At 39.3% G+C, this 24,115-nt stretch overlaps 1 protein-coding gene across 20 annotated transcripts in view; it reads right to left on the reverse strand.

The window, feature by feature from the left end:
* The window catches only part of RNF111 (ring finger protein 111), a 98,569-nt gene extending 91,778 nt beyond the window's left edge, over window positions 1-6,791 (reverse strand). For 12 of the 20 annotated variants that reach the window (XR_014810415.1, XR_014810426.1, XR_014810424.1 and 9 more), the window contains exon 1: window positions 6,431-6,791. The gene's annotated coding sequence lies outside the window, so the exon portion shown is untranslated. Of the gene's footprint in view, window positions 1-6,092; window positions 6,366-6,430 lie in introns of those variants that run through there. The other 8 variants (XM_084968541.1, XM_084968520.1, XM_084968508.1 and 5 more) reach the window with 1 other exon arrangement.
* Window positions 6,792-24,115: the final 17,324 nt, after the last annotated feature.

Genomic DNA, 24,115 nt, shown 5'->3' on the forward strand with positions numbered 1-24,115 from the left:
GGATCTGGCGTTGCTGTGGCTGTGGCTGTGGCTGGCAGCTGCAGCTCCAATTCAACCCCTAGCCTGGGAACCTCCATATGCCGTGGTATGGCCCTATAAAGCAAAAAAACTAAATATAATAAATAAAAATAAAAAGCGAGTTAAGAGTTCAGTTGTAGTTAAGGATCTGACATTGTCACTATAGCTTCCCAGGTAGCTGCTGTGGTGTGGGTTTGATCCCTGGCCCAGGAGCTTTCACATGCCACAGGCAAAGTCAAAAAAAAGAAAGGTAGTTCAAAAGAGACAATTTTAGGAGTTCCTCTCTTGGCACAGTGGAAACAATCTGACCAGGATCCATGAGGACACAGGGTCAATCCATGGGCTTGCTCAGTGGGTTAAGGATCTGGCACTACTATGAGCTCGGTGGTGTAGGTCACAGATGCAGCTCGGATGTAGTGTTGCTATGGCTGTAGTATAGGCCAGTGGCTACAGCTCCGATAGGACCCCTAGCCTGGGGACCTGGTGTAGCACTAAAAATCAAAAAAAAAAAAAAGGGGGGGTGGGAGTGGGGGACAATATCCTCTGACCATAATATCTGATGATTTAGTTAAAAACAGTTAAATATATAAACCTTAAGTCATTTTTTAACAATTAAGTGGTTAAGCCTTCCCCACACACATGCACATGCACACATACATGGCAACATAAAGTAAATCAACCTTTTATTTTTTCTTATATTTCATTTCATCATGATTAAGATCAAATCATTAACTTATTTCAAAAAGAAAATTAAAAAACAAAATAACTGCCTTATGGTAAATATAATTGCTAAATCTTATATAACTACTTCATAAACAAAATCTACCTAGAGGGAGTTCCTGTCGAGGGAGCTCCCATCATGGCTCAGTGGTTAACGAATCCGACTAGGAACCATGTGGTTTCGGGTTTGATCCCTGGCTTCGCTCAGTGGGTTAAGGATCCAGCATTGTCGTGAGCTATGGTGTAGGTCGCAGACACAGCTTGGATCTGGCGTTGCTATGGCTCTGGCGTAGGCCGGCGGCTACAGCTCTGATTAGATGCCCTAGCCTGGGAACCTCCATATGCTGTGGGTGCAGCCTTAGAAAAGACAAAAAGACCAAAAAAAAAAAAAAACCTACCTAGAAATATAAACCCACTACCAAAGCCTAATTTAAACATGGTTTCTCAGATGTCCCAATCCAGAAAAAAGGATATTATTTCCATATACAAATAAATAACTCAAAACCAAATTGGATTCTCCACTACAAGGACCCAGGGTTCCTCGAAGAATGGCTGTTTCCAGGACTGAAACAGAAAAATTTAAGTTAAACTTGGAACATCTTGCTATGCAAAAAGAGAGTAAATAAATAATTTTTTGATAATAAAAATTATCAGAGGATGTCAAAAAAAGACACACAAATCAGGGTGGAAAGGCTCTCACTGAACAAATCTGGGGCAATCTGAGCATCAAAATAAATAAAGGCAGTAAAAGAGTATAACCCATTAAGACAGGAAGTACCTAAGTCCATACTGGTAATAAATAGATAAAAGGATGTTTCTTCCTTAGAACACCTACTGAAAATGTAGAAGAGACAAAGTTGGAAAAAAACCATTTTGCAACCATCAATGTAAACATCAGTACAGGCAAGAATCATCAACAGAAGCCAAACCCAGAAGGGAAATTTGATGAAGATACAGAAGATCTGATTAGAAGCAGGATATCTGTACTATCTCCAAGCTATCCCCACAGATTCCTTATTAGGTGCAAGGAGAAAAATAATTAAAGAGTCCTGTGAAGAAACACAACACTGTGACCAGGTAAGTAAAAATTACTAATGAGGAACAGATCGATGACATGTACTTCAATATCATACTCTGAGAAGGATATAAATCCCTTGCTAGGGATACATAACCTGAACCTAATTATGAGGAAACATCAGACGAATCCAAGCTGAGGAATATTCTATAAAATTTATAGCATGTATTTTTCAAAAATAATACGTCAATACAATGAAAGAAAAAAGGCTAAGGCACTGTTACATATGAAGGGAGACTAAAGTGATAGGACAGCTAAGTGCAATTTGCAATCCTGGCCTGGATCCTATTGGGGAAAATGCTACAAAGGAACAAATAGTATTACTGGGACAAACTGACAAAATTAGAATAGCGACTATAGATTAGATAACAATATAGTACTATCAATGTTGGATTTCCTGAATCTGATAAATTTACTGTAATAATGCAAAAGAATGCAATACATAGTGAATATGTAGAGATAAGTGGACATAATACATGCAGATTACTTTCATGTGATTCAGAGAAGAGAATTAAAGCAAATGTTTAAAAACTGGTAAATCTGACTAAAGGAGATTGAAGAATTCTCAGCATCTTTTTTTAAAAAAAGTCTGAAATTACTTCAAAGTAAAAAATTTTAATAAAGGTAAATTGGGATGTCAAAAAGTGGTAAAAATAAGAAATTTGCTCTGATGTCCTATAGAACATATGAATAAAGGAAATGACTACAATGACTCGCACTGGCACACAGATCATATAGAACTTCCTAAACTCTCGATTCTCTAGAAAAATATTTTTAAGTAACCACATAAACATTAAGATACTGATCCTGTTTTCCCTCAGGAAAACACAGAAATCTATGGTTTCATGTTAACACACTCCAGACTGAGGGACTCTCCCTTCCTCCAGCAAACTATAAGCTGCTCACGGACAGGAATTTAGGTCCTGCTCTTTGTTTTAATTCAAGCTTAATGACACAGTGCCTAAAATACAGTACTCATATTTGCTGAATAAATGATAAATGTTCAGAAAGAGACAAAAGTCTATATTGTATCAAAATTGAGAGGAAGAGGGAAAAAGGAAAAGACACCTAAGTATGGTATAAATTATTTCAAGCATATTTTAAAATACGAACATTTTAAAACCTTACTAAAACAGAGAACAGTATTATTACTACACACATACCTATCACTCCAAAACAACAATTACTAGGATTATCCCACACTTACTTCATATAATTCATCTTAATTCTCTTCCTCAATCTTCAGCCTTCATCTCTTAAAAAAATACAGGTATTTTCTAAGATAAACATAATGCCATTAGCACTCCTCACAAAACTAACAATAATTTCTTGATATCATATCTAATACCCATCTACATGCAAATTTCCCCCAACATGTTTCAAAAGTTACTTTCTACAACTGGTTTGAGTCAGGATATAAACAACGTCAACATAGTGCATTTGGTTATTATACACAAATATTTTTAACCTTTCTTGTTACACTGTCTATCAGTAATTATGAAAAAACCTTACAGACAAACCAATTAGTTTACATTTGTAGATTTTATAGACTCAAACCCAACCTAATGCATTTACTATTCCTTTTGCAGCATTCTTCTTCCATATTGTCAATACAGTTGATTTTTTTCTAATCACTGATTACAAATCAAGTTATTACCTAAAAAAGAGCCCCTTTCTAACCACTCAATCCATAGTAGAACCCCACTTTCATTCACTCTCCATAACATGCTCCTCTTCTCTTCGTGGCACTTAGCACTACGTAAAACTATTCTGTTTATTACGTTCTCTCCAATAAAATGTCCACTCCATGAAGGCAGAGTGCCTTCTTCACTGAAAGCCAAAACAATGCCAAGAACATGAAACAATCAATAAAGCCTCACTGAATGACTAAATAGTATTGCAGTACCTCTATTTTAAAGATAAGCTCAGTTTAGTATTTGTTTTTAAACATTTGTAGCCACAGCCACCGCTCACGTAATGGCATAAATTGAATACCTGCAGAAACTTGGGCCAGCTGTTACCAAGACACTATGGGATGCAAGAAAGAAGTGGAAGGCATGCAAATACATTTCTGGACTTTTACTGAACAACGATTACAGGTTTCTGAAAGAAAAATGATTCAGGATGATTTAAAGAGCAATACCAGGAGTAAAAACAAAGTTTCATTTTTTTAATATCATATGAGAGTTACTGAATCATAAGTAATTGCTACAATGGGACAGAAGCATTATCTAGAACAATGAACATATAGATCAATCATAGGGTTTTTCTCCCTAATACATATATATATACAGAGAGAGAGAGAAGGAGTTTACACTCGGTACAGCATTTCTTTCTGGGAACTGGATCAAGATGAATATAATTAATACCAAAACACTTAACTAAAAATGCAAACCATTAAACTTGGGGCCTAGAGAAAATCTGGGGCCTAGAGAGTTATCTATCCCACACTTTTCATTTAACAGTTGAGAGCTGAAAACTAGAACTGTCATCAACAAAGTCATAGATCTAATGAATAGCAAGCAAAGCTAGATCTACAATCCAGATCTCCTGTCTCTGGCCCTGAACACTTCCATTAAATAATTATTGCCTTTAGAGTATTAATGTCAAGTTATAACATACTTTACCATCATTTTCAGTACTGTCAATTTTTTTTCCTACTGAAGCCCTAGCCATTGAGGGAAAAGTCAAAACAAGGGCACATATAATTATGCTCTAAGTAAAGCATGTTATAGAAACCCCTCTTCAACAAAATAATACAAAAAACATCTAAACAATCAGTTGATTGATTTAATGAGTTTTTTATTCCACATTTTAAATTTCTAAGTGAAAATCACTATTTAGGAATATCTGCTATTTCTTTGTTTTAGACAAGTAAATTGCTGTCCTCTTATCTTAAAGATCAGTATAGCTATTTTTCAATTACCTGTAGAAACAGAGTACTGAAGTGAAATTTGTCAAGATGTAACCTTCACTACAATGCATTTTTCACCAAAACAAAATTATTTTTACTCTTTCTTCAAAAACAAACTCCAGTGAAAGAACATACAAATGACCAAAAGATACCAAAAAGGGGAAAAGTGATGGAAGGATTCACATACATAAGTTACAGTATCTCCAATGAACGAGGAGAGACTCTACTCTTCCTAGTTTTCCCTACAAAATTGTTCACATCAATTTATAAACAGCCTCACCAGTTCTTAGAATATTACTCTGAAACTGTAGTGGCAAACAAATGCTCAGGAGAGAAATGTCATTTGTCCAAGGTTAAATGACAAGAAATGGACAAAAGTGAAATAATTCAAGGCTTTAAAAAAATCAATTTAAGATTCTCATAAGAGTGAAAAAGGATTTCTTTCTCATCCCATCAGTTTTGTTTCACAAACATAACCAAGCACTACATACAGTTCAGTATGAAAAACAACACGGTGTACATTGACATGAAGATTTTTACTAAATAAAACAAAGTAACAAAATGTCAAAATGTAGATGTCACCCTAACAAAGATAAGCAAAAACAGTATTATAGAGCTTCTATGTAATATCGAAATCGCATTCTAACATTTGAAAGCAATGACACAAAAAACAAAAATGGGAAAGGAAGTAGAACCTTAGCTTATCTTTTCCACAGTCTGTTCTTTTCGGCTGAAGGGGTCTCCAAAACAAGAACATTAAACATAAAACTTCAAATGAAATAAAGTCTAGATTAAGTCAAACTTTAAAAAGCTATAAGAACTATAAAATGAAGTCTATGTCAGCTGGCATCTTACTACCCCAAAGAGTTCTAAATTCATACTGTAGAGAAATCAAGAAACAGGAAAGCATGCAATACAATGGAGTCACCCCACACTACAAACATGAACAAATTAAAAGAATACCCTATACTTCCTGGTATTTTTTAAATGTTAGACTTGCTGAAACTAAAACAATTTTGTAAATTAATCCTTCTTCGATTTTTACAAGAGGATTATTTAAAAAAAAAAAAGACTTGCGTTAAACTTATCTACTATAACTTACGAACTACGGTGACAAACCTCCATTTTTTCAGCACGGAAGAAATATTTCCACTACAGCACTGTCACTGACTCTGATAATTATCTAAGGTCAAAACTGAAAATATCAATCTTCTTTTAAAGAGCAACAAGCCAACTCTATACAAAATCTGACGCGTCTGTATTTCTGCTGTTCCGCGGTCTACGTTTCCTTGATCAGAGAAGAAGGCAACTCCCTAACCGTCAGGGCTGACTTAGCGCCCCCCCAACACCCCGGGTGCGGGTTACCTCCGTCACTCCATTGTCAAATCGCACTCCCACGCTCAGTCCTCAGCCCCCGTCCTAAGACTCCAGGGAAGTCGAAAAGGGGAAAGAAATCCCCTCACCCACAGTCCCTTTCTGAGAAGTGTGGGTGTGTCGGTAGACGAATGCTTTGCTCAAACACAATCAGATCTTCTGCGGACACCCAGACCCTAAGTCACTATGGAGCCAGCAATAACCGGCCGGTCGCCGACCCTAGCCTGCCTCGGCCGCAGCCCTTCCTCTTTCTCCCCTCCAGTCCGGCCCCTCCCCCGTTGCGCGCACGCGCGGCCTCCAATCGATCCCCTCCCCCCCGGCCCCCTCACCTTAATCATTAGCTACCCTCTTCCCAGGCTCCGGGAATCACTGGCCCAGGAAGGAAGACAGAAGATGTAAGGGGGGAAGAGGATGCGTCGAGAACCAGTGATCTGCGCCTCAGCTGTTGGCCTAATAGGCCCCTACAGTCAAGAGCAATGTCTGTCACCGCCACCAAAACTGTACGAGCGGCAGCGGCTGGTTCGGCCCAGCTGACCCGGCTTGGGTTCAGAATGCCTAATTTGGTCCCACAGGAACTCCTTCCGCGAAGCTGCGGGCTCTTCTATGCTGCCCAGACCGAACACCTCGCCACCGTCGCCGCCACTGCTGCCGCTCTCCGGCCACCGCCGCCGCCGCCGCCTAACCAATCCCTCCTCTCCCGAGCAAGCACGACACTCGGGGGCTTTACGACAGTTCGCAAAGTAAGAGCGCAGCAGCCTTCAAGCCTCTATTAACATCTGTTTGTTTCTGCGCTTGCTCAGATTCTAGTTTCTCACCGTCCCGCCCCCTCTTTCCTGGCCCTCCCCCTTTGTACTCGCTTTAACATTTAGTGGGCGAAACCTAACGATGTCATAAAGCTCATTATTTTATTTTTCATGGTGAAACATGTCAGTATTTAGGCAAAATACTGACTACATCTTGGCTGATTTTTTCATAACGAAAAGTTAACAACTAACCGAAGGTTTATTGACTATACTTAACTTACAGTTGAACAAAAACATAATTCTTTAGTGTCTTTCACAGCAAATGATACTCAAATCATACTTGCCATCATAAAGATCCTGGTACTTCACCGTTAAGATGAATTTACTTCCGTAATCAGATCAAAAGTAGTAGTAAATGTCCTGGGAACTAACCGTACATATGCCTTTTAAGTATTTTATAAAAATCAGTAGTTAGCAAATGTTTCATTATGTGCATTAGAAGGATGTAGGGAAAGAGGATGTAGGCTTTGGAATCAGATTTCCTTCCAAATCCCACTGATACCAATTAACAGCTGTCTAATTGATTACAGACTTTTGTAAATATTTCCAAAGGAAAGGAAGGAAGGAAGAGAGGGTGGGAGGGACGGGAGGAAGAAAAGAAAGAAAATATCAATTATACTTCAATTTTTAAAAAATGAGGGTTTCCCGTTGTGGCTCAGCGGTAGCGAATCCGGCTGGTGTGGGTGTGGGTCCCTTGCCCCGCTCAGTGGGTTAAAGATCCAGGGTTGTGGGGAACTGCGGTGTAGCTCACAGACAGGACTCAGGATCTATGTGGCTGTGGCCGGCAGCTGCAGCTCTGATTAGACCCCTAGCCTGAGAACTTCCATATGCCCAAGGTGCCTGCTGCCCTTAAAAAAAAGAAAAAAGAAAGAAAGAAAGAAAAAAGTCTAAATCAAAAAAAACTTCAGTTTTGTTCTCTAAAAACTAAGGTAATATCATTTACCTCAAAGGGTTCTTGTGAGATTAAAAGAGTTCATGTAATGCTTCAAACATTACTTACCAATTAAGTTTTCAATAAACATTGATTCCTTTCTTTTGTCATCAACTTATCTTTCTCAATACCCCTTCCTTTGTCTATATTCTCCATATTGTTAAATGAAGAAAATATTTTAAAATAATAATGTTAATAAACAAGAGAGGGTAACAGGTTTTGTCGGTTAACCAGAAAAATATTGAACCAGGATTTTATTTCAACCCTCATACTTTCTCACTCTAAATATAAAATTCTCCCTCATCCTATCTACTGCCATGGTTTTAACTATTATTGACTCATGACTCTCAAAGTCATGTATTTCCAGACCTAACGGTTACTCTAAAGTTCTTCAATAAGGTAAATACTGACCACATGTAGGTGTTGAGCATTAAAATGTGGCTAGTACAAATTGAGAAGAGCTGTAAGTGAAATTTATACATCTAATTTCAAAGATGCAATATAAAAAATTGTAAAAATCTCAATTTTTTTGTCTTTTTTTTGTTGTTGTTGTTGTTATTGTTGCTATTTCTTGGGCCGCTCCCGCGGCATATGGAGGTTCCCAGGCTAGGGGTTGAATCAGAGCTGTAGCCACCGGCCTACGCCAGAGCCACAGCAACGCGGGATCCAAGCCGCGTCTGCAACCTACACCACAGCTCACGGCAACGCCGGATCGTTAACCCACTAAGCAAGGGCAGGGATCGAACCCACAACCTCATGGTTCCTAGTCGGATTCGTTAACCACTGCGCCACGACGGGAACTCCAAAAATCTCAAATTTTTAATGTTGATTACATGTCCAAATAATGTTTTTGGCTATATTGGATTAAATCAGTGGTTCTCAAGCAGGAGTGATTTGGTACCCTCTCCTCCCCAAGGGACATTTAATAATATTTAGAGATATTTTTGGTTGTTACAACTTTTGGGGGTTGGGACTGGGGTGGCTACTGGAAATTACTAACAAGATGCCAGGGATGGTGCTAAACATCCTACAATTCACAGGATATCCCTACCCAACAAAACTTCTCTAGTCCAAACGTTAATAGTGCAGCTGAGAAATCCAAAGTTAAGTATACTACTAAAGTTAATTTGACCTATTTCTTTCACTTTTTAAAATATGACTACTAGAAAATTTTAAATTACATTTGTAATTCGTATTTCTATTGGACAGTGCTACTGGGATCTAGACCCATATGGCTATTTACTGGATATGTCTTTTCCACTTTAATGTCCCACAGGCACTTCTAACACATCATGTCCAACATAAGTAAGTAAATGTACATACATGGTTTTTAGACTGCGTTCATTGCAGTCTTTCCTGCTCAGTCAGTAGGACCAAGTCATCTATCTAAGAACAAGATAGTCATCTTTAAAACTCTCTTCCTCACTCCCTACCTCTCATCAGTCAATAGCTCCTTCCAATTCTGCCAGTGAAATATCTCAAATGTCAAAAATTGACCCATTCCACTCTGTACTTTGCACCATTCCGGGTCTTTCATATATTTGGTACTATTCATTTGTTTAATAAACATTCATTAAGTACTTACTATGTGCTAGACATTGTGCTAGGCACTGTGGACACTAGATACATAACCACTGCCTTACTTGAAGTGTTTTCCAAGACCAGAAAGCAAAGCCATTATTTACATTGTAATGTGGAAGAAATAGAATGGCATGCTCATGCTCTGCAAACACAAAATGAAACACCAAAAGAAGGTGATGTTTGTTTATTTATTTATTTATTTATTTATTTATTTATTTATTTATTTTTGCTTTTTAAGGCCGCACCTGCAGCACATGTAGGTTCCCAGGCTAGTGATCAAATCGCAGCTGTAGCCACTGGCCTTCACCACAGCCACAGCAACATAAGATCCGAGTGGCATCTGTGAACTGCACCACAGCTCACTGCAACACCGGATCCTTAACCAACTGAGCAAGGCCAGGGGTAGAACCTGCGTCCTCATGGATGCTAGTCAGATTCATTAACCACTGAGTCCCGACAGGAACTCTGAGAAGGTAATGTTTAAACTAAAATTTTGCAACATGGATGAAGACAGATAAATAAAACAGATAGAGAAGACACTGCAGATGGAAAGATCAGCACATGCTAAGCTACAGAATCCTCTAGTTGAAACAGCATGAAGCAAATCATTTACTAGGATCTACTGAATGTATCATTTAGGGAAACTATCAAGAGATGAAAGAGGAGAAGTAGATAGAAATGGGTTAAGTAAGATTGCTTTTTGCTAGGATAAGGAATTTGAACTATTTTATACTTAAAACCATGGGAAGCCATTGAAGGAAATCAATCGAGGAATAATTATCAGATTTGACTTAGAGACAATTATGTAGGCAGAGTAGAAAACAGTGTGGAGAACGGCAAGAGTAGAGGGGTCAATCAGTTGGAATTATAGATAGAGTGATGAGGGCAGTAGAAATGAGAATGAGAAGGAGGGGACAGACACAAAATACAAAAAAGATTGAATAACTGTGTGGGCATAGGAGGTGAAGGATAGTCTCAGAGGCTTCCAGATCTAGAGTATGTGGTTGGGTAGTGGTGCCATTCAAGAAAGATACAGGCTTGAAAAACAACTTTGAGGGTTGGGACTTTTAATTACAGTCATTGAGCAAAAGAAAATTATTACTTCTTTATCAGACAGGTTGAGTTTGAGATGTCTAACATTTACTCAAAGTGAGATTCCAGTAAGTTGTTGGATATAGGTGTCTGAAGCTTAGGAAAAGGGTCTGGGCTGAAGACAGAGATTTTAACTCATATGTATTTTTTTTCCATCATTTTAAGGCCTTATCCCCCTCCCCAACTGCCCCCGCAGACAGAAGTTCCCCTAAGGGTCAAATTGCAGCTGCAGCTGCTGTCCCACACCACATCCCCAGCAATATGGGATTCCAGCCACAACTGTGACCTGTACAGCAGCTTGCGGCCATGCCAAATCCTTTAACCCCCTGAGCAGGGCCACAGATCGAACCCACTTCCTCATGAGTGCAAGTTAGATTCTTTTTTTTTTTTTTTTGTCTTTTGTCTTTTTTAGGGCTGTACGTGCGGCGTATGGAGGTTCCCAGGCTAGCAGAGGAATAGGAGTTGCAGTTACCAGCCTACACCACAGCCACAGCAATGCCAGATCCAAGCCATGTCTGTGACCTACACCACAGCTCAGGGTAATGCCAGATCCTTAACCCACTGGGTAAGACCAGGGATTGAACCCGTGTACCTGTGGATACTAGTTGGGTTCATTAACACTGAGCCATGACAGGAACTCCCTAGTTAGAATCTTAATCTGCTGAGCCTCGATGGGAACTTCCTGAACTCTTATGTATATGAGTGAGATGTGATAGCAAAAACAGTAATTCTAATGAGATCAGGCAGAGTGTAAGTGAGAGGATACAGAAACCAGGGAAGTCTGATATTTTAAGAGGACTGAAAAGGAGTCCCAGAGGGATATCGGATGGGCCAGAACAAAGGGAGGAACAGGTAACAAAACAGAGAAAAAGGGTTTGATAACAAAGTGAGTGATGAAGGATATGAAATGTCTGTAGTTTAGAAGTAAGCAGATCTGTAAATAGGAGCAGTTTCAGCGACTGTTCTATGCGTGTTTTTGTTGTTCTACGTTTTAGAAGAGAGGTTCTCAACAGTTGATTTTGACGCCCAGGGGTTACTTGAGTGTCTGGATTGTTCTTGTTGTCACAACTGGGTAGACATTACTGCCATCTAGTGGTTTGAATCCAGGGTTGCTGCTGAATAACTCACACTGGACAGCCCCCCCAGCCCCATGATAAAGAATTGTCTGACACAAATAATGTTCCAACTGAGAAGTCTTAGTTTTGTTTTGTTTGGTCTTTTCTAGGGCCACACCCATGGCATATGGAGGTTCCCAAGATAGGGGTCTAATCGGGGCGGTAGCTGCTGGCCTACGCCAGGCCATGGCAACGCGAGATCCGAGCTGCTCTGTGGCCTACACCAAAGCTCGGGGCAACGCCGGATCCTTAATCCACTGAGCGAGGCCAGGGATCGAACCCGCAACCTCATGGTTCCCAGTCAGATTTGTTAACCACTGAGCCATGAAGGGAACTCCTGAGAAGTCCTAATTTTGAAAGGACTGAACAGTGTATTTATCCAAGAATCAGTACTTTTTCACAAACATGGTTGTAAGTGGGAAAAGACACATATCTGGTAGGATATGGAGTTTTTAAAAAGGGGAAGACCTGAATCCTGCTGGTATGCTGAAAAAAAAAAAAAAGAGCCAGCTGAAAAAGAGGTGAATGATCATGGAAATTAAAAAATGCTCAATGGAGGCAAAGGAAATGGGATTCAAAGCTCAGATGGAAGAATTAGCCTTCGATAGGAGAAGGGATATTCCTTTCACTGTGACTGGTAGGGAGGACAAGGAAGGGATTGTATAAATGAATTAAGCTTGTTAGCTTAAGGCGGGGTGGGGGGAATGGAGGGCTTGCTCATTAAGTGCCCTTCATATCTCTGTGAACATGAGGTGAGGTAAGGCCATCAACTAAGACGTTAGGTTTGGAAATAGTTGGGTGGAGAGTAATTACAAAGAGATTTAAAAAAAAGCAGAATAGTCACTAACATGATGGCAGGGCAGGCAGCAGATGGGCAACAGGAAGCCCAGAACAGAAAAGAGGTGAGCCTGAAAGGACAGGTGCCACCGATCGTATTTAGGGGAATAATGGCACATGATAGAGATGGGAGACATCTCTCATTTGAATGACTCATAACAATTTCCTAATTGCAATAGTTATACTCCCACTGGCCTCACCGCACCACCCCAATTCCACCACTAGCCAAGTATGACAGAAAAACTAAGTTTTAATCCTTCAAAGACCATCACCTTCGGGATAAACTCCTATATCCCTAGCTTGGCAAATAAAACTCTTAAAAATCCATGGCGTTCCCATTGTGGCTTAGCGGTAAGGAACCCAACAAGTATCCATGACAACGTGGGTTCGATCCCTGGCCTCGCTTATTGTGGTGAGGATCCTGAATTGCTGTGGCTGTGGTATAGGCTGTTGGCTGCAGCTCTGATTCGACCCATAGCCTGGGAACTTCCATATGCCAGGGGGTGCAGCCCTAAAAAAAAAAAAAAAAAAAAAAATCCAGATTCTCGAGGGCATCCCACTCTGCCCCTTCCTACCACCCTGCTCCCTGCCCCTGCTTAAACTTCAGTGGACTTCTCAAACTCCTCACAGTTCTCTAAAAAATATATACTGCCCCAATATCTTTCTGTCTTTGTACCTACTATTCCTTGTCTCAAAACACCCTTGCCCTCTCCTCAACATCCCTCACTCCTTTATCTGATTAGCAAACACTTGTCCATTCCTCAGAGTTCTCCTCCATGAAGCATTTTCACTGCTTTCTCCCTAACTCCCACAACAGACCTAATAATCACTCCCATTTTTGTACCCTCTTCAATCTTTATATATACTTCTTTTTTTCTTTTTTTTTTTAGTGGCATATGAAGGTTTCCAGGCTAGGGGTCCAATCAGAGCTACAGCTGCTGGCCTATGCCGCAGCCACAGCAACAGCAACACCAGATCCGAGCCACATCTGCGACCTACACCACAGCTCATGGCGATGTGGGATCCTTAACCCACTGAGCGAGGCCAGGAATCGAATCCAAAACCTCATTGTTCTTAGATTCATTTCTACTGAGCCACAATGGGAACTCCCAATCTTTGTATATACTTCTAATAGAAGTATTAAAATGATTTATACACCTGTCTGTATATAAAAAACTGAGATAAAAAGATAATGTCCTTCTCTCTTTAGTGGAAAAATATCACTCAGAAATATTTATTGAATTTACTGAATAAGGAGATTGGGGTTCAAGTCTGTTTTTTACTAAGAAAACAGAAATCCTTAGTCTTAATCCAATCTTTTGAACAGCTTCCAAAAACTAATTTTACTCACCTGTGGAAAGATCAGAGCTGCTATGCAACATCGAGTCCAAACCAAATTCTGCCTGCCAGGATCTGCAGCAAAATAATGTTTAGCAAATTAGCCTGCACATATGGGCCAGAAGTGCCAAACTATCTGGTAGGCAATAATTGAAGGAGCTTATTCTAAAGATGGGAATTCTGGAATTCCCATCGTGGCTCAGTGGAAACGAATCCGACTGGAAACCATGAGGTGGCAGGTTCGATCCCTGGCCTTGCTCAGTGGGTTCAGGATCTGGCGTTGCCGTGAGCTGTGGTGTAGGTCACAGACGAGGCTCAGATCCCGTGTTGCTGTGGCTCTGGCGTAGGCTGGTGGCTACAGCTCTGATTCGACCCTTAGCCTGGGAACCTCCATATGCCGCAGGAGCGGCCCAAGAAATAGCAAAAAGACAAAACAAACAAACAAACAAACAAACAAAAAAACACAAAAAAACATGGAAATTCTAAGCCATATTAATGGATCACCTGTAATACCTGGGCGAAAAGGAACATTTCTACAAATTATCAAATTCAGAAGGAAAGACTTGTATGCCTACCATCCATTGCGTAAATATTTTATAATTACATCAAGTTTGTAACTGATTAGGTGCTCAGATTAGTGAGCTCTCTGGAAGAAAAAGTGGAGGAGTTTGGAGATTTAATGCAGTGAGATAGGAGATTGGGGGCACTTGCTGAAAATATTTACCAATTTCTTGGTTAAAAACTTTGGGGAATAATTTAAAAAGATCTAAGTAATGCACATGTCAGAACACTTAGAGATTCACATCATTTCACTCTTTTCTTGATGTCCCAAGATATCACTGGAACTTGCAACTAAAAGGAAAATTTGAGAGTCCATGACACGGCTGATTTAGTTGAGGCAATACAGGTCCTCATTAAAATTCTATACATGCAATTTGATTTCAGACTATAAGATTGCAGATAGAGACTGTGTTTATTTTGAAGATTATAATATTCATTATACATACAGAGAGAGACAGAGACAGAAAAACAGAAACAGTTGAGGAGTCATTAAGCATAGCACTTATTTTCTGCTATTAAACTTTTGAAGTCAAAGGAGTCATTTTGAAAAATTGAGGAGCTGCTTGGTAGAAGGATAACTTCAAAAGAGAGTATAATTTTCATGGGTATTTATCATTTTTAAAGTTTCTCTGATTGTTTTTAGAATGCAATCTGCAAAATATATTTGACTTATCAAGCACTAACACTGTGTAGCTCAGTTTTTCAAAAACAGAGGTAACAAACTATGGGCTAACAAGAAGAAACAGTATTCCTGGAATTTTGTAGACAAGCATTTGAAACTTAAAGTACTCTGAAATATTTCTGGCAATTTGGCCAAATTTTGGGCATGCTCCAGGCCAGGAAGTTCTGTGAAAGTATATTTTTAAAAATAAACCTGTAGAAAAATAAAAGAGAAAGCCACCATGGGTTATGTAATCCTAGCATCACACTTAGGTTTCCAGATTGACTGATTATTGTTCTGAGAATAGTTTAGTTTGCTAATTACTGGCATTTTTATACACTTGGTCATAATTGGTCACAGGCTTACCAATGAACTTTTACAATAAGTTTTTTTTAACTCTTTTAGAGTGTTCTTACAATGTTTTTAAAAATTGTAATCTTTCTTTCCTTCCTTCCTTCTTGCCTGCCTGCCTGCCTGCCTTCCTTCCTTTCTTTCTCTCTTTCTTCCTTTCTTTCTTCCTTCCTTCCTTTCTTTCTTTCTTTCTTTCTTTCTTTCTTTCTTTCTTTCTTTCTTTCTTTCTTTCTTTCGTCTTTACACCTTTTCTACGGCTGCTCCTGCAGCATATGGAGGTTCCCAGGCTAGGGGTTCAAGTGGAGCTGTAGCCACCGGCCTACGCCACAGCCACAGCAACATGGGATCCAAGCCACGTCCGCAACCTACACCACAGCTCACAGGAACTCCTAAAAATTGTAATTTCTAAAGGGTTCACTTCTGTAAGCAATAAGCAAAAATTCACAAGTTTCTGATCTTTAAAAAATTAGACTAGGAGTTCCCGTTGTGGTGCAGTGGTTAACAAATCCGACTAGGAACCATGAGGTTGCAGGTTTGATTCCTGGCCTCGCTCAGTGGGTTAAGGATCTGGCCTTGCCATGAGCTGTGGTATAGGTCACAGACATGGCTCAAGTACTGCATTGCTGTGGCTGTGGTATAGGCCAGCAGCTACAGCTCCAATTGCACCCCTAGCCTGGGAACCTCCATATGCCATAGGTTCAGCCCTAAAAAAGACGAAACAAAACAAAACAAAACAAAACAAAACAAAAAAACTGATGTAGTTGGGAAATATTCAAAAGGAAAAATACGGAAGAAGAAAGAAGAGAATGAGATGAAACTAAGCATATAACAAAAGGAATTTTTGAAAATATTTAACAACTTGAATCTGAATGTCTTTGTACTGAGGGCTTTTGATAAGATTCTAATTATTTTTACCTTTTGACAGAGCATAAGTCACTATTAAACTACCATTTCAGAAATTTGGAAAGATTGGCGATGTTAGTTTTAGATCTTTTAGATCTTTACTTTGAAATTTATTTAAAAATTTTAAGTTGTGAAAATATAAATTAGGAGTTCCCATCGTGGCTCAGCTCTCAGAGGAAAAGAACCTGATTAGTATCTATGAGGATGCAGGTTTGATGCCTGGCCTGCTCAGTGGTTTAAGAAGCTGGCATTGCCCTGAGCTGTGGTGTAGGTTTGCAGATATGGCTTGGATCCAGCACTGCTGTGGCTGTGCATAGGCCTGAGGCTACAGCTCTGATTTGACCCCTAGGTGGGAACCTCTATAAGTCATGAGTGTGGCCCTAAAAAGACAAAAAAAATTATGCATATATCTAATTTGACTAACTATAAAAATTAGTCAAAGTTGACAACCAGACTCTGAAAACATATTTATTTGGATTATAAGGATAAATAAAAATTTTCTACTCTGAACCCTTAGAACACTAATTTAGGCTTGATTTAAAATAGGAAAGAGTGCCACCTACTGAATCAAAATCCATAAACATCAATATTAAGTTCATTTTCAGAAGATCTAAAGTTTGAGCATTTAGTTTCTCAAAGATATACATTTAAGATGATCTTCATACTGAAACTACCCTCTGAAAAATTATTCAACTCTCTCTCTCTCTCTCTATATATATATATATATATATTGTCTTTTTGCCTTTTCTAGGGCCGCTCCCTGGGCACATGGAGGTTCCCAGGCTAGGGGTCTAATGGGAGCCGTAGCCGCCAGCCACAGCTACAGCCACAGCCACAGCCACACCAGATCTGAAGAATCTTATCAAAAGCCCTCAGTACAAAGACATTCAGATTCAAGTTGTTAAATATTTTCAAAAATTCCTTTTGTTATATGCTTAGTTTCATCTCATTCTCTTCTTTCTTCTTCCGTATTTTTCCTTTTGAATATTTCCCAACTACATCAGTTTTTTTGTTTTGTTTTGTTTTGTTTCGTCTTTTTTAGGGCTGAACCTATGGCATATGGAGGTTCCCAGGCTAGGGGTGCAATTGGAGCTGTAGCTGCTGGCCTATACCACAGCCACAGCAATGCAGTACTTGAGCCATGTCTGCGACCTACACCACAGCTCATGGCAACGCCGGATCGTTAACCCATTGAGCGAGGCCAGGGATCGAACCTGAAACCACATGGTTCCTAGTCGGATTTGTTAACCACTGAGCCACAACGGGAACTCCCAACTCAATATTTCCTTTTAGTAGAAGAATGACAGACTGGCCCTGTGTGCTTACCATGCCCAACATCACCTGACTCAGGACAAAGGAATTAAAATTGTACAAATCCAAAATGAGAGAATGGAAGCGGGTCATCAGCAATCAAGTTATTACACCAAATATCCGGAATACAGAAATCAGATAGAGAACTAATGACTTGTAGCAGAGTGGAAAAGCTACACCGAGAAATACTACCAGCGAGGCTGCAACAATTAGGGAGCTGATATGCCTTGCAGAATACACCCAAACTAAGGACTCAGATCAAAGACAAGAGAGACCAAGAAAAAACTGTACAAATGAAAAAGAAAGTCCTAGGCTAAAGATAAGGACAGAGAGTTCTGAAAAAAACAAACAAGCAAATAGATTAAACTAGTTGAAAAGATCTAGAGCAGCTGGTGTGACAGCCTACACTAAATATTTCAATTTGAATACTAATAGGTTCCACCTACTCACACCTGCCTGGCAGTAGATGTCATTCTTTTATACAGCCTTCACATTTAGTTTTTTTTTTTTTTTTTTTTTTTTTTTTTTTGATGGCTGCATGTGCAGCATATGGAAGTTCCCAGGCTGGGGATTAAATCTGAGTCACAGCTATGACCTAAGCCACATCCTTTAATCCAGTGTGCTGGGCTGGAGATCGAACCCTTGCCTCCATGGTGACCCTGCAGTCTGATTCTTAACCCACAGGGCCACACCAGGATCTCCCAACATTTTGTTTTTACACTACATATTTGTGAAATATTTTTATTATAGTTGATTTACAATGTTGTGTCAATTTCTGCTGTACAGAAAAGTGACCTGGTTATACATATATATATATATAAATTCTTTTTTTCACATTATCCTCCATCATGTTCCATCACAAGTGATAGGATATGGTTCCATGCTATACAGTGGATACATTGCTTATCCACTCCAAATGCAATAGTTCACATCTACTAACTGCAAACTCCCAGTCCATTCCACATCTTCCCCCTCCCTCTTGGCAACCACAAGTCTGTTCTCCATGAGTTTGTTTCTTTTCTGTAGATAGGTTCATTTGTTCATATTCGATTCCAGGTATGTGATATCATATGGTATTTGTCTTTCTCTGACTCACTTAACGTAGTATGAGAATCTCTAGTTCCATCCATATTGCTGCAAGTGGCATTATTTCATTCTTTTTTATGACTGAGTAGTATTCCACTGTGTGTATGTACTACATCTTCTTAATCCATTCATGTGTTGATGGGCATTTATGTTGTTTCCATGTCTTGCTTTTGTGAAAGTGCTACAGTGAACATAGCAGTGCATGCATCTTTTTCAATGAAAGCTTTGTCTGGATATACGCCCACGAGTGGGATTTCTGGATCATATGGTAGTTCTACATTTGGTACCTCCATACTGTTTTCCATAGTGGTTGTACCAGTTTACATTCCCACCAACAGTGAGGGAGGGTACCCTTTTCTCCACACCCTCTCCAGCATTTGTTATTTGTTGACCTGCTAATGATGGCCATTCTGACTGGTGTGAGGTGGTACCTCACTGTAGTTTTGATTTGCATTTCTCTAATAATTAGTGATGTTGAGTATTTTTCATGTGCCTGTTGGCAATTCTTATGTCTTCTTTGGAGAAATGTCTATTCAGGTCTCTGCCTACTTTTCAATTGGGTTGTCTTTTTTTTTTTGCTGTTGAATTGTATGTGTTGTTTGTATATTTTGGAGATTAGTCTCTTGTCAGTTGCATCATTTGAAACTATTTTCTCCCATTCCATAGTTTGCCTTTTTGGGGTTTTTTTCCATGCTTTCCTTTGCTGTGAAAAAGTATGTTAAGTCCCATTGGTTTATTTTTGTTTTTATTTCTATTGCTTTCAAAGACTGACCTAAGAAAACATTTGTACGGTTGATGTCAGAGAATGTTTTGCCTATGTTCTCTTCTAGGAGTTTGATGTTGTCTTGTCTTATGTTTAAGACTTTAAGCCATTTTGAGTTTGTTTGTTTGTTTTTTTTTTTTGCCTTTTTGCCTTTTTGCCTTTTCACCTTTTCTAGGGCCGCTCCCTCGGCATATGGAGGTTCCCAGGCTAGGGGTCTAATCGGAGCTGTAGCTGCTGGCCTACGCCACAGCCACAGCAACGCCAGATCTGGGCCACGTCTGTGACCTGCACCACAGCTCATGGAAACGCTGGATCCTTAACCCACTGAGCAAGGTCAGGGATCGAACCCGCAACCTCATGGTTCCTAGTTGGATTTGTTAACCACTGAGCCACAACAGGAACTCCAAGCCATTTTGAGTTTGCTTTTGTGCCTGGGAGTTCCCATAGTGGCTTAATGGCTAACAAACCCGACTAGAAACCATGAGGTTGCAGGTTTGATCCCTGGCCTCGCTCAGTGGGCAGTGGGTTAAGGATCTGGCATTGCTGTGAGCCATGGTGTAAGTCAAAGACATGGCTCGGATCTGGCGTTGCTGTGGCTCTGGTAGGCTGGCGGCAACAGCTCCAATTGGACTCCTAGCCTGGGAACCTCCACATGCCATGGGTGCAGCCCTAAAAAGACAAGAGACAAAAATAAAAAAATAAATAAAATAATAAAATAAAAAAGATTGTAAAGTGTAGAGATAATTTAACACAGTGAAGGGGAAATATTTTAAACTCCCTGATATCCTCAGAAGCAAATTTAAATGATACTGCATCCTTACAATGGAAAAGGATGCTATAAAAAAAAGCAAGAAATAATGCTTATAAATTAAAATGACAATTTCTGAAATTAAAACTCAATAGAAAGTTTGAAAATTAAAGCAAGAACACCCTCCAGGATGTAAGACAAAAAGGAAAGGAATATGAGAGAAAAGGTAAGGGTTATAGAGGACCAATCCTAGAAGTAAAATAACCAGTCAAAGTTCTGGAAAGAGAGAACAAAGAACATGAAGAGAAAAAATTATGAAAAGAGTGATAAAAAGTTCCCCAAACTGAAGAAGAATTCTAAAATTCAATAATTGTTTATTCGTTCATCTCTTGAGGGAGACTGGGATCGTTCCCACCTTTTGTCTACTGTGAATATGCTGTTACGAGCTTTCATGTACAAGTCTGAGTCTGTTTCAATTCTTTCTGGTATATATCTAAGAGTGGAATTGCTGGGTCATGCTATCATTATATAATTAACTTTTTGAGGAACGATTTTCCTCAGTAGCTGCACAGTTTTATAGTCCTATCAACAATATAGGACGGGGAATTCCTGTCGTGGATCAGTGGTTAATGATTCCAACTAGGAACCATGAGGTTGAGGGTTCGATCCCTGGCCTTGCTCAGTAGATTAAGGATCCAGTGTTGCAGTGAGCTGTGGTGTAGGTTGCAGACTCGGCTTGGATCCTGCATTACTGTGGCTGTGGCGTAGGCCATCAGCTACAGCTCTGATTAGACCCCTAGCCTGGGAACCTCCATAGGCCGTGGGAATAGTCCTTAAAAAAAAGACAAACAAAACAAAACAAAAGCAATATAGGATGGTTCTGATATCTCCATATCCTTGCCATTGTCTTTTTTTTTTTTTTTTTTTTTTTTTTTTTGCCAAGCGTGCATCATGTGAAAGTTCCCTGGGCCAGGGATCCTCGCCACAGCAGAGACACTGCAGCACCAGATCCTTAACGTGCTGAGCCACACAGAAACTCCCAGTCAATGTAATTTAGATTTCTTTTCTTTTTCTTTTTTTTTTATTTTCCCACTGTACAGCAAGGGGGTCAGGTTATCCTTAGATGTATACATTGCAGTTACAGTTTTTTCCCCCACCCTTTCTTCTGTTGCGACATGAGTATCTAGACATAGTTCTCAATGCTATTCAGCAGGATCTCCTTGTAAATCTATTCTAGGTTGTGTCTGATAAGCCCAAGCTCCCGATCCCTCCCACTCCCTCCCCCTCCCATCAGGCAACCACAAGTCTCTTCTCCAAGTCCATGATTTTCTTTTCTGAGGAGATGTTCATTTGTGCTGGATATTAGATTCCAGTTATAAGTGATATCATATGGTATTTGTCTTTGTCTTTCTGGCTCATTTCACTCAGGATGAGATTCTCTAGTTCCATCCATGTTGCTGCAAATGGCATGATGTCATCCTTTTTTATGGCTGAGTAGTATTCCATTGTGTATATATACCACATCTTCCGAATCCAATCGTCTGTCGATGGACATTTGGATTGTTTCCATGTCCTGGCTATTGTGAATAGTGCTGCAATGAACATGCGGGTGCATGTGTCTCTTTTAAGTAGAGCTTTGTCTGGATAGATGCCCAAGAGTGGGATTGCGGGGTCATATGGACGTTCTATGTATAGATTTCTAAGGTATCTCCAAACTGTTCTCCATAGTGGCTGTACCAGTTTACATTCCCACCAGCAGTGCAGGAGGGTTCCCTTTTCTGCACAGCCCTTCCAGCACTTGTTATTTGTAGATTTATTAATGATGGCCATTCTGACTGGTGTGAGGTGGTATCTCATGGTAGTTTTGATTTGCATTTCTCTTATAATAGATTTATTTTCAAAATGATCATTTTCTTTGGCCTCTATCACTTTCTGCCTCTGATCTTTCATGCAAAATTATTTTATGATGAACAACTTACAGAATATTTTTAATGCTTACCTGCTAAATTACCTGTTGGCAATATCTTTTATTTTTCTCAAAAATGTATTGATTTTGCCTCCTTTATTGAAGTGTATGGGGGGCTGTTATTTTCTCACAGCACATTGAAGATAGCATTTTAATGCCTTCTACATTCTTGCTATAGAGTTGTCTGTGTTGAATTTTAACTATAGCTTCAAAGTTAATCCATCTTTTTGCTAATTTAAGATTTTTCTCTCTTGACTTACTAAAGTCTCATTTTTATGTGTTGAGGATTTATTTTTATTTATTCTGCTTGGGCTTTGTAGGGCTTCTTAAATCAGTAGATTATTAACAATCCTGTCTTCAAAATAGTGCTGCAGATCCATTCTTTCTTTTTCTTCTGGGATTTCAATTGAACATGTTAGGTACCCTCACTGTATCTGATATGTCTCTTTCCCTTTATACTGTGTTGCCTATTTTTAATATCTCCTTGCCTCATTCTGCATAGTTTCTTCTGAAATTTATTTCAATCACCTAATTCACTCTTAATTTGTGACTAATTCACTAATTAACATTTTTAAAATTTGGTATTAAATTTTCACTTCTGGATTTTTCCCCCTCCACACATAGGCACATCTGTTAAGTCACTTTTCTATAGTTTGCAGTTCCCTGCTAAAATCGTCAAGTTTGATTTTATCCCTTGAACACAATAATCATAGCTTTTTAAAAAAAAAAAAAAGAGGTCTTGCCTGATAATTCCAATTTCTGAGTCCCTGTGAAACTTTTTCTGCTATTTGTTTTTCCTGCTGGTTCTAATTCATCATCTATCTTTGTTTTCAGGATCCTGTGCTTGAGGTTTTATTATAGAAATCACCTGAGCTCTGTTATTGGTGTTAAACTACCCTCACAAAGGAAAGGGAACTTCCTTCCCTATTTGTATCTGCCAGATGCTCTAGGTGGTGAGCAGTTCAGGACCAAGTTATGGTTTGCTGCACCACCACAAGATGTGAAGGAAGAGAGCAACACATATTCTTTCTCCCAGAGAATAGACTGTCATGGCCCTGGGCCAAAGTTGGTGAGCTCCACATGCTAGTCCTCATTCTTTAGGGCCAGCAAGGCTTCCATAAGTGCAGCTTAGTCTTCAATTGCCTTTTAGGATTGGTGTACATACCTAGGACAAAAATGATCCTGAACCTAATGTAATGTTATGTGTCAGCTATACCTCAATTCCCTTTTTAAAAAAGTGCTCCTAAATGTCGTATGTCTTTCAACCTCTGACCACTCCCATATCTTGCCTTGTAATTCCTCACTAAATTATTGGCTGTTTCATAATTAGAAGACGACTTTATAGTTTATCTAGCTTTTTTAGTTTATTCAGTGGAAAGGTACGTATAAATTATGTAGCTTACCATAATTTAAAGCCAAATAACCTGCTTTCATGTTTCAGTCTTGGGGGTTTCCTTTTAGTTCTCATTGTATTTCATTCTGTAAGTTATCCTATATGGTATTTCATGTATATGCTGATATCTTTGCCAGATGTTTCTTCTGAGCATCAGATATATATGTTCAACTGCCTATTTTACATCTCCACTTGAGTGTCTCACAGGAAGCCCCAAACCCAAGATCCATATAATCATATTTGCATCCATACGTCAGTGATTCCACTTTACGCACATAATATATGTATTCTAGTAATATGTATATTATGTCATTCAGTTCCTACAACCTCCAGCTAGATATTCTCACCAAGGTTTTAGTTTCTATTTCCCTGATCCCTAGTGAGATTAAATACTCTGCATTTGCTGTCCTGCCAGATTTATGGAAAGAGAATCAGAGAGTATAAGTAATTTTCCAAAAGTCAAAATTAGTATTTAAAAAGACAAATTAATTTCAATATCTGAAATATAAAATACATTAGATGGGGCGATGTTGGTGGGTCTTAACATGGCTGCCTGGCGGCCGGCTCTGTCTGG

Source organism: Sus scrofa, chromosome 1, assembly GCF_054392235.1.
Source record: "Sus scrofa isolate SSC_HxYL_T2T_F1_AM1 chromosome 1, Sscrofa_HxYL_maternal_Yorkshire_Landrace_v2.0, whole genome shotgun sequence".
In the NCBI taxonomy this organism is placed as follows: domain Eukaryota; kingdom Metazoa; phylum Chordata; class Mammalia; order Artiodactyla; family Suidae; genus Sus; species Sus scrofa.